The 11,563-nt window shown below is 35.2% G+C and overlaps 1 pseudogene; it reads left to right on the top strand.

Annotated features, from left to right (window-relative positions):
• Positions 1 to 602: 602 nt before the first annotated feature.
• Positions 603 to 11,317, top strand: LOC143655594 (protein SGT1 homolog pseudogene; annotated as a pseudogene).
• Positions 11,318 to 11,563: the final 246 nt, after the last annotated feature.

Raw genomic sequence — 11,563 nt, 5'->3', positions numbered from 1 at the left:
TGAAGACTATCCCAGCCTCTCCACAACATCAGATAGTTTCATCTCCATATACTGTATTAGTGAAAGACCCTTCCAATATGAAAAATTTAGAATTGCCATAGTCCAAAATCCCCTAAAGAGAAGGATGGAAAGATCAAAGGCGATGGAGGAGTTATACAGAGAAGATAGGATTTAACAAATGAATGTGAATGCTGAATCATTAAATTGATATCTCTTTTAGTCTCCAGGATTTTAAAACAGCTGGAAGTAAAAACCTATAATTGTGGAATTGTAACCCACATCAGACTCTGAACTATACTCTACAACTAATTGTGGTACTGTGCTTTGAAATTTATAGCTTTCTTGTATATGTAGTAGTTTTTTTTTTCACAAAAAGAAGGGAAAAATGTCTACTGTGGTAATAAAAAACAATCTTAAGCCCTCTAGATTCCTATATTCTGGAGCAGCTAGAAGGAAAAATCTGAGAGGATCATTTGGTAGCCCATGACAAATATGGGATCTGTCTTATAACTACTTGTTGAAGAGTGCTTTGAAAAGTGTTTTATTTTTTTTATTTGTATACATGTTATACAATACAATGAAAATGTCAAAAATAAAAAATAATGGCCTGTAGCACAAGATTCCTTTCTCAAAGACGTACAGTAGAGCACTCTGAAGGGGAAAAGTGAGTTTCATAAGGATAGGGAGGCATTTCAATTCCAGTAAACAGGGAAATTTCCAAGTACTTCCCTATAACAAGCCCAGCACATTGGATCATAAAGGGAGAGGACCTGAAATTTTGCCTCAGGCTGACCCTGAGAGGAGAGCCAAATTTTGAAGGAGAGCACCAGCCATCACAACTCAAAATTTCAAAGACCATGAAAGCTGTTTTATACTTAATTTTGTTTGTTTGCTTTTTTTATTTCCTGACAATGATATATTTGGCATTTACTTAGTTGCATATAAATATAAGAAACAGCTTAGGGATTAAATCCCATAGTTAAATCATTGGAATATTAAAACATACATTGTGAAATAAAAGTTTACAAGGTAGAAAAAGATGAAAGAAATCATGGTCCATCCAAAACTGTGAGATAAAACCTCAGAAATCATCAAAGATCAAAGAAAAGGAACAATCAGTGAAACTGAAAATAGCACAATTAAGATGATTAATAGGAAGAGGAGAAAAGAAAAAAAAGAAAAGTGGTGAACAGAGGCCCTGAAATGTGTTAGCCACCTTCAAAAATACCAATATGGTAATAACATGAGTCTCAGAAGAAAAAAAGAGAGAAAGGGGCAAGAGAAATGTTCAAATAAATAAAGGCAGAAAATTTCTCTAATTTGATAAAGACATGCACTACATTCAAGAAAAGCAGTGCTTTAGTTTGCTAGCTGCTAGAATGTGACATACCAGAACTACAATGGCTTCTAGAAAGGGGATTTTAATAAGTTGTGATTTTAAAGTTCTAAGGCCACAAAAATGTCCCAATTAAAGCAAGCCTATAAAAATGTTCAAATTAAGGCACCAACAAGAGGTTAACTTCACTCAAGAAATGTCGATGAAATTCAGGTTTTCTCTTTCAATTGGAAAGACATGTAGTGAAGATAAAAAAGTTTGTTAGCTTTTTCTCTGGGCTTCCTGTTTCATGACACTCTCCTAGGGGTGTTTTCCTTCTTCATCTCCAAAGGTGTCTGATTGTGAGGGCTCTTGATTTCACAGCTCTGCTGTCATTCTCTCATGTTTCTCCTGTCATTCTGAAGCTTTCCCCAAAATCCATCCTTTTTTAAAGGATTCCAATAACCTAATTAATACCCCACCTGGAATGAGTTGAATTACATCTCCATCTAACCAAAAATGAATACCCCTATTAAGTGAGTCACATATCCATGGAAATAATCTAATCAAAGTTTTCCAACCCACATTATTGAATATGGATTAAAGAAATGTTGCCCCCACAAGATTGGATCAGGATTAAAACATGGATTTTCTAAGGTACACAAATCTTTTCAAACCAGCACATTCCACCCTCTAGACACTAAAAAAAAAAAACATTTTTTCCCATATAGAAAATACATTCATTCTATCACAATGTCAGAAATCCTTAAACCATTTCAGTAACAAAACAAATAAAATACAAAATCAGAAATAGTGCCAAATATCATCAAAGGCAGCCACGGGCATGGTCTATTCTAAAGCAAAATTCTCCTGTTTTGCACCTGCCAAACTCAGAACAAGTTATTTGCTGCCAGCAGATATAGGGAGAACATATATCCACTTCACAGGGAGAAATTGGAAGAGGAAAACACGGGTCACTGGACCCAAGAGTCTTGAGATCCTGCAGGGCAAAATCAATTAGATTTGAAAGTTTGAGTCATTTCATTTATCTTGCAGGCATTAGAAAATGGCAGTCCCACCCTTTCCAAAGGCTTACACAGTGCCCCCCCTCTCCAAATACAAACTTGGGGGACATTGGGGAGACCACCTTTTTCTCAGCTCCACTCTCTCCAAGCATCAGGGCTGCACCTGGGCTCTCTACCATCTCTGGAGCACATGCTCAACCCTTCCATGTGGTGGCAGCCAGGATCTCCCCACTTCCCAGGGAATATGTTCTACCCTCTCCACAATATTTGGGTGGGACTGCCTTCCTGGTCTGAGGTTTCATGACTTTTGACTTTAGCTTCCATAGTTCTGCCTCTGAAGTTATTTTTCCTATACATTGTCGTTTTGCATTCCTTCTCAGTCAAGACTGGCCACAGTTTTGTTTATACAGATCATACAACACTCTTGTTGGCCTTCTACATAGTATGCTTGGATTATGCCCATCAGACATAAGGAGTTTCCACAAATCCTTCCTGGATAACTTCATCTCCAATTCTGGCTTTCTCTGAAATGGCTGACTGGTCCCACATTTGGTTAAATCCTCATATGGGGCACTATACTCTAGGATCCCCCTTTCCTGGAAGCCCAGAATTTTCCAGAACATCAATTTCTGGTTTCTTTAAACCCGAGAGTTCAGTTCAGAGCTTATCTCTTTCCTGTCACATTTTATAATAAACTGTGTGGAGAAGTCAGGTGGCACATTCCACATTTAATTTGGAAATCTCTTCCACTAAATGTCCAAGTTAATGGCCTCTAAAATATGCCTCCCAGCCAAAGTCACTAGTCAATTTTTCCAGATTATCTGAAATTTGAAAACAAGGATCCCCTTCCTTCCAGTTTGCAATAATATTTGTCTCATTTCTGTCTAAGGCCCTATCTGAAGTATTTTTAAAGTTCACACTTCTGCCAAAAGTATCTTCAAAACATTCTAGGTTTCTCAATAAAGCTCCTTACAACTCTTCCAGAATCTTCCCCCTATCCATTTAAAAAGCTGTTCCTACATTCTTGGTATTTGCAAACCACAGCAGCACCCTACTTCTCCTGTACCAAAATCTGCTCTAGTTTGCTAGCTGCCTGAATGTGACATACCAGACCTATAATAGCTTTTAGAAAGGGGAATTTAATAAGTTGCTAGTTTACAGTTCTAAGGACAAGAAAATGTCCCAATTAAAGTAAGTCTCTAAAATATGTCCACATTAAGGCACCAACAAGAGGTTACCTTCACTTAAGAAAGACTGATGAAGTTCAGGGTTTCTCTCTCAACTAGAAAAACACATTATGAAGATGGCAAAATTTGCTAGCTTTCTATCCAGGCTTCTTGTTTCATGATGCTCTTCCGGGGGCATTTTCCTTCTTCATCCCCGAAGGTCTCTGATTGTGTAGGCTCTCAGCCTTGTGGCTCTGCTGCCATGCTCCCATGTCTCTCCCATTGTCCTGAAGCTTTCTCCAAAATGCTTCTTCTTATAAAGGATTCCAGTAAACTAATTAACACCCTCCTGAAATAGGTGGAGTCACATTTCTGTCTAATCAAAGATTAATACCCACAATTGGGCTAGTTGCATCTCTATGGAGATAATCTAATCAAAAGATTCCAAACTACAATATTGAATAGAGATTACAGAAATATTGCTCCTACAAGATTGGATCAGGATTAAAACATGACTTTTCTAGGGCACATAAGTCTTTTCAACCTGGCACAAGCAGGAACAGTAAAGAGGATCAACTTGAGGAGAACCATGTCCTGTCACAGTGTAGTAAAACTACAAAGACAAGGAGAGATTTCTGAAAGCTACCAGAGAAAAGAAAGTTTTTATATAATGGGCAATCTCTAGAAAATTGAATCCTAATTTCTCAGAAAATTAATGTAGACAGGAAGACAGTGGAATGAAATATTAAAGATCTCATCAGAGAATTTTATATCCAGCAAGGCTGTTTTACAAATAAGGGATAGATTAAGGCATTATCAAATAAACAAATACTGAGGCAGATGGTCACTGCTGGACCTCTCCTATAAGCAGTGCTACAGGAAGTTGTTCACACTGAAAAGAAAGGACAACAGACAGTGTATCAAAGCATCATTAAATAAATAAAAATCTCTAGTGACTCTAACTATATGAATAACTGTAAATCTCTGCATTTTATTTTTGAATTCTATTTGTGCAGATTCTAAAAAGCATGTACTTAAAAAGCAATTAAAAATCTCACAAGCAGTGTGGACAACCAAAGCTATAGACTGAGCCCCCAGTCTTGGGGTTTGCTCACATGAAACTTAAACCCAAAAAGGATAGGTAAAGCCTAATTAAAACTTAGGCCTAAGAGTCACCCCCTAGAAAGCCTCTTTCATTGCTCAGATGTGGCCTCTCTCTCCAGCCAACACAACAAGTAAACTCACCACCCTCCCCCTGTCTATGTGGGAAATGACTCCCAGGGGTGTGGACCTTCCTGGCAACATGGGACAGAAATCCTAGAATGAACTGAGACTCAGAATCAAGGGATTGAGAAAAACCCTAGAATGGGCTGAGACTCAGCATCAAGGGATTGAGAAAGCCTTCTTGACCAAAAGGGGGAAGAGTGAAATGAGACAAAGTGTCAATGGCTGAGTGATTCCAACAGAATTGAGAGGTTATCCTCGAGGTTATTCTTACACATTAAGTAGATATCACCTTGTTATTCAAAATGTAATGGAAAGGCTTGAGGGAATTGCCTGAAAATGTAGAGCTGTGTTTCAGTAGCCATTTTTCATGATGATGATTGAATAATGACATAGCTTTCACAATGTGACTGTGTGATTGTGAAAACCTTGCGTCTGATGCTCCTTTTATCTACCTTGTCAACAGATGAGTAGAATATATGGAATAAAAATAAATAATGGGGGAACAAATGTTAAAATAAATTTAGTTTAAAATGCTAGTGATCAATGAAAGGGAGGAGTAAGGGGTATGGTATGTATAATCTATTTTTTCTGTTTTCATTTTATTTCTTTTACTGTTGTCTTTTTATTTCTTTTTCTGAATTGATGCAAATATTCTAAGAAATGATGAATATGCAACTAAGTGATGATATTGTGAATTACTGATTATATATGTAGAACAGAATGATCACGTGTTAATGTTTTAGTTCATTTGCTGTTAATTTTTTTAATTAATAAATAAATCAATTTAAAAAAATTAAAAATTAAAAAATAAAATAAAATCTCCAAATTAAAAAAGTAATTAAAAATCTATGGTTCATGTAATTAATTTTTTAAGGTATAACAAGTATAACAAAATAGTGGGTGGGATGGTGGGGTATAGGAACAATGTGTATGTTAAATTTGTATCAGATCAAATGAAATCATTATATATTTAGGATGTTGTATTTAAGCCCAATAGTAAACACAAAGAAAATATTTGAAAGTATAAATAGAAGGAAATAAGAAGGGATTCAAAATGACAAACTGCAAAATATCAAATAGATATTAATGGAGGAATTGAGGGATGAAAATTGTCTAAAGCTAACAAACTGCAAATAGCAATTGTTATTTGCAAAAGAGGCAGAAGAATGTTCTGCATTACCAGTAAACTACTTTCAATAGAAATGAACTAAGCTCCCCATCAAACTGCAGAGGTTGAGCACTGGTTAACCTATGTGCTTTTTATAGGAGACTCAAGTTCAAATATACAAGATGCTTAAAAGTGAAGAGATTGAAAAGGTACTCCATGCAAATAGTAATGAAAAGAGAGCTGGAGTAGCTATATTAATATTATACAAAAATAGCCTGCAAATCCAAAACTGTTAAAAGACAAATTAGTACACCATACTAATGAAGTGATCAATTCAACAGAAGAACAAGACGGTTTTAAACATCTATACACTGAAACGGAAGAAACTCAAAATAATGAAAATAATATTCACACTTTTGAAATGCAAAATGAATAGACCTATGATCTAGTAATAAAATTCAATACATAACATTTAAGAGTAGATAGAACAGCTATATAGAAGAATTGATAACGACATGAAATATCTGAGCAATACTACAAACCAATTAGAAGTAACAGACATTTATTGAACACTTCACACACAAGAAAGGAATACATATTTCTCTCTAGTACATACAGGTCACTCTACAAAATGGACTATATTGTACATCACAAAACAAGACAACAACTTTAAAAAGTTTGAAAGCTTACAATGAACTTTCTCTGACAAACTGAAATTATGCCAGAAATCAATAAAGAGGAAAGTTCATTGATATGTGGTAATTGAAAACTGCACTTTTAAATAACCAATTGATCAAAGAAGAAATGACAAAGATGACTAGGAAATATCTTGAGGTGAATAAACAAGAACAACAAAATGTAATAAATGTTATAGATACAGCAATGACAGTGGTGAGAGGGAAATTTAAAACTCTAAATTCTTACAAGAAAGAGAAAATATCAACTATGAAACCTAACTTCACAACATGAAGTACTAGAAGAGGAAGAGATTGGTCTTTCCATCTCTGCAAAGAAAATTCTTTGATTTTTGTTGGGAATTAAGTTGAATCTATAAATTGCGTTGGGGAGGGGGGCATCTTAAAGGTATTTATTCATCAGATATATGAAAACAGAGTGTCTTTCCATTAATTTCAGTCTTCTTTGCTTTCTTTTAGCAATGCTTTGAAGATCTCTGGGTACAAGTCCCTTACATCATTGGTTAGTTTTATTCCTAGATATTTGATTATTTTAACTGCTATTGTGAATGGAATATTTTCTTGATATCTTTGTTCTTATTGTACATTGCATGCATATAGAAACACTACAGGTTTTGGGGGGTTCCTCTTGTACTCCTTCACTTCCTGGAATTAATTTATTAACTCAAGGACCTTTGTTATGGATTTTTCAGAATTATATGCATAAAAAGTCATATAATCAGTAAATAGAGGAAGGCTTACTTCTTATTTTTCAATTCGGATGCTTTTTAATCTTTTCCTTGTCTAATTACTCTGGAAAGAGCTTCAAGTACAATTTTGAATAAACCTGGTGATGGTGAATGTCCTTCTCTTTCTTGATCTTAGAGGGAAAGCTTAACTTTTTCACCTGAACTCAAGTGTTAACTGTGGACTTTTTATATAAGGCCTTTATCATGTGGAGGAAATTTCCTTCTATTTCTGTGGTATTTTGTCAAATAACTTTTCTACATCAAGTGAGAAGATCAGGTGTTTCTTTTCCTTCATTATGTTACCTTGGTATATTACATTAATTTTTTTCTCATGGTAAACAAACCTTGCATACCAGGGGTGAAACAGATTGATCATGGTGTACAGTTCATTTAATATGCCCTTGGTTTCAGTTTGTTAGATTTTTTAGGACTTTTGCATCTATATTCATAAATATTTTGGTCTGTAAGTCTCTTTCTTTTGGTATATTTACCTAACTTTCGTATGAGGATGGTTTTCACCTCATGAAATGAATTAAGGCGTATTTCCTCCTGTTCAACTTTTTGTAAACTTTGAGCAGAAATGGAATCATATATCTTAGAATGTTTGGTAGAATTGCTCAGTGAATTCATCTGTTCTCATCTTTTTATTTGGTGGCAGTTTTTTTGTTTTTTTTTTTACTTTTTTATTGCATAATATAACACATATACAAAGCAAAGAAAGAAACAAGCAATGGTTTTCAAGGCATTATTCAACAATAACTTACAGGACATATCCTAGAGTTTAGCATGGACTATTACACTATCATCTCAGATTTTTCCTTCTAGCTGCTCTAGAATATAGGAGGCTAGAAGGAATAAATGCTTTTTTATCATCACAGTTGACTTTTTTTCTTTTTTATGAAAAATAGAGCACAACAATTAGTTGTAGAGAAGATTTCAGAGTTTGGTATGGATTAAAATCTCACAATTTTGGGTTGCTACTTTTAGCTGCTCTAAGATACTGGAGCTAAAAGAAATACCACCTTAATCATTCAGCAATCATATTCATTTCTTAAACCCTACCTTCTCTGTATAGCTCCACCATCATCTTTGATCTTGCTGTCTCTCTCTTTTGGGGTATCTGGGCTATGGCCATTCTAACTTTTTCATGTTGGAAGGGACTGTCACTAATATGGGGTACAGATATGGAACTAGCTGATGTTCTGGAGAGGCTGGGCACTCTAGGTTTCAGAGTTTATCTGGTCCTGGAACCCATCTGGAGGTTGTAGGTTTCTGCACAGTTAAGCTAGTGCATGGAGCCTTTGTAGAATCATATGTATTCCTAAGGATTGGCTGGAATGGTTTTGGTTGGGGTTTGGCAAGTCATGATAGGGAGCAATGTCTAACTGAAGCTTACATAAGAGTGACCTACAGAGTACCCTCATGACTCTATTTGACCTCTCTAAGCCAGAGATACTTTATTCACTGCATTTCTTTCCCCCCTTTTAGGCAGGATGGAATTGTTGATCACATGGTGCCAGGGACAGACTCATCCTGGGAGTCATCTCCCACACTGCCAGGGAGACTTTCATCCTGGAAGGGGGAGGGCAATGATTTCACTTACAAAGTTGGGCTTTGAGAGAGTGAGGCCAAATCTGAGCAACAGAAGAGGTCTTCCAGAAGTGATCTTACTTCTTATGCATACCTATAAGTAGGCTAAGCTTCTCCACTACCTACATAAACTTCAAAAGAGTAAGCTTCAAGACCAAGGGCATGGATTATTTATTTGGGTGTCCTTAATGTTTGACAGAGTATCAGCTTAGTAGTTCAATATTTTTTGAACTATTAATAAACATTTATTAAAGTTTATTAATAGCTCAATATTTTTCTCCCATGCCTGAAGGGATTTTGTCAATACTTTTGATTATCTGCCTTATTTATTTTAGGATGTATCCAGGCATTATATTAAGGTATTCAGGATTAAAGGCCCTCATTCTTATTCTGGATTTTTTTAATTGTTCAATTAAGCTGTGCAGACAGTTTGAGTTGGATTATGTGGACAGAAAATTTAGGTCCCAGGCAAAATAAACCTTTCATTCTTTGATCTCAAAGAATAGGTGCAGTTCTAAAATATAGACAATGTCTTCTTTACACGTTGTATTCTGAATTACATTAATCCTGACCCAACTGGCTTCATTCTTATCTCTAAATGCCAGGTTATTTATATATAAAACAACCTCTCAAAATCCACAAATAATAATTACCTCTCTGAACTAAATGTGTCTGCTATAAGAGCTGGAGCAGCTTGAGCCCACTCAGAACCATGAATATCCCAAGGAACTGGGTTCCTGCTCTGAAAAGAACCTTTTCTTTGTTCCTACTGCTTGAAATGGTCTCACACCCCAACTGCCCCACACAAGGGTGGGATTAAGTTTATCTGAGAGACAAAGAGGCTGGACAGGTGAAAGGTGGTAATTCCCTGGATGTTGTGCCTTCCCCAGGAGAGGGGTGAGGCCCAGCTCAGGTGGAATCCCTGCCCCAAGGAATTCAGACCCCAAGGACTGGAAAACAGAAGTGATTAAAGAGAGCCTACAAGGCAGTGTGTTAGTGGCTCAGTGACAGTCTACTCAATTGGAGTTGGTATTTGGAAATGACTAATCAGATAAGGGTCTAGTATCCAGAATGTATAGAGATTGTTCAATATCTAAACCTAATAATCACTAAAGCTGGAAAAACAAGATGTTTGAGACAATACAAGATTGAAGACACAACTTAATTTGTCATGATAATATTTCAGAGAAAATCCATGTGATTTTCCTGAAAATACTTTGAAAACTTAATATTAATTAATATTAATTTCATTTAACAGTTTAGCAAAACTTCAAAAATCATATCTTCAAAATGATATGATAATTTACTCCTCTCCTATTATAATCTGTCCTTTTCAACATCTTTCAACAAATATAATGATGTGCTCAAATCAGTTTTTATACAGACTTGTTTTGAGTTATGTAGAAAATGTTAAAGAGAAACTGCAGAAGTGGCAGGTATAATAAAACTTTAAATACAGAACATAATGTTAGACAACTTCCTCAATGAATTTATTACCTCAAACTTTCACTTACAGCCAAGATTGAGTGACAAGACCTGATTTACCTCAGTTTACCAACAACTGAAACAACAGTCAAAACACATGAAACAATTGCTATGAAGGCCTTAGAAATAAGTCAATGACAGGCAGTGATACTCTGATGTGTATAAGAAAACTTTGCCTAACTCCAGACCACAAATACTTTATACTATAATTTTTCATGGAATTTACAAAATCTTTAGGCTTTATATTTAGGTTTATGATCCCAACTGAGGTAAGTTTTATAGCAGTGTGAGATGTTGCACTGGTTTGAAGGTGATAAGTACCCCCAGGAAAGGCATCCTCTTTAATCCTGATTCAATATCATAGGGTGGAAATCCATTTGATTAGATTATTAGACAAAAGTTTATTATGACTGGTATCGATACAATCACAACTAATCATCATGCCTATGATCAGAAATGTTCAGAAGAATGACATAAACATGATACTTTCATAATAAAGTCTTGCCTACTTTGCTGAATCTTCCCTCTGGAGATAATTACAATTTGAAATTGAGAATTCTTCATCCTATAATAATTGAGCAGAACATATTTAAATTATTTTTAGTCAATATGAAATTAAAATGAAAGAGCCAGAAATTGTGTGATTGGCAAAGCTGGAGGAGGAAAGAGATGTGTGTAAGTCAAAAGAGTTCTGAGCAAAGAAATTATATCCATCATCATCTCATTATACAAGAAATTGGGATAAATTATTTGGCATTCTTAAAGAAGAAAAGGATGAGAAGGTGGACATGCTGATTTAAACAATTTGTTTCAGCTGATCTATTCATTTGGCTCTGATGAAGTAAAGCATGACATGAATAAGTTGGTATAGAGTCTAGTGGCACAGTTTTGAACACCAATTGGTCTGATAAAGGTAAAAGGAAATTTGAAATCAATCCCCCTGATGATATAAAATGGAAAACATCCTGGGAAAGTTAATTCTCTATTATAAAAAAAACATTAAAAAATAAAGAAGTATGCTGAAGTGTCGATGTCAATAAGGATGGAGATGATATTGCAAGTAAGGAAGAAGTGTTTTGTTTTGTTTTTTAGAATATTAACCAAACTTGCTCAAAAGCAATTTATTGAGTGCTGCCTTATGCTGTTATGTTCTGGAGATTCCCTGATCACAAATGGGATCATAATTACAGAAAATAAAAATGCCAAATGATAAAATAAATAAAT

This window comes from Tamandua tetradactyla, chromosome 2 (genome assembly GCF_023851605.1).
Source record: "Tamandua tetradactyla isolate mTamTet1 chromosome 2, mTamTet1.pri, whole genome shotgun sequence".
NCBI lineage: Eukaryota > Metazoa > Chordata > Mammalia > Pilosa > Myrmecophagidae > Tamandua > Tamandua tetradactyla.
Note: the sequence above shows the minus strand (reverse complement) of the source record. Positions and strands in the feature narration are given on the sequence as shown.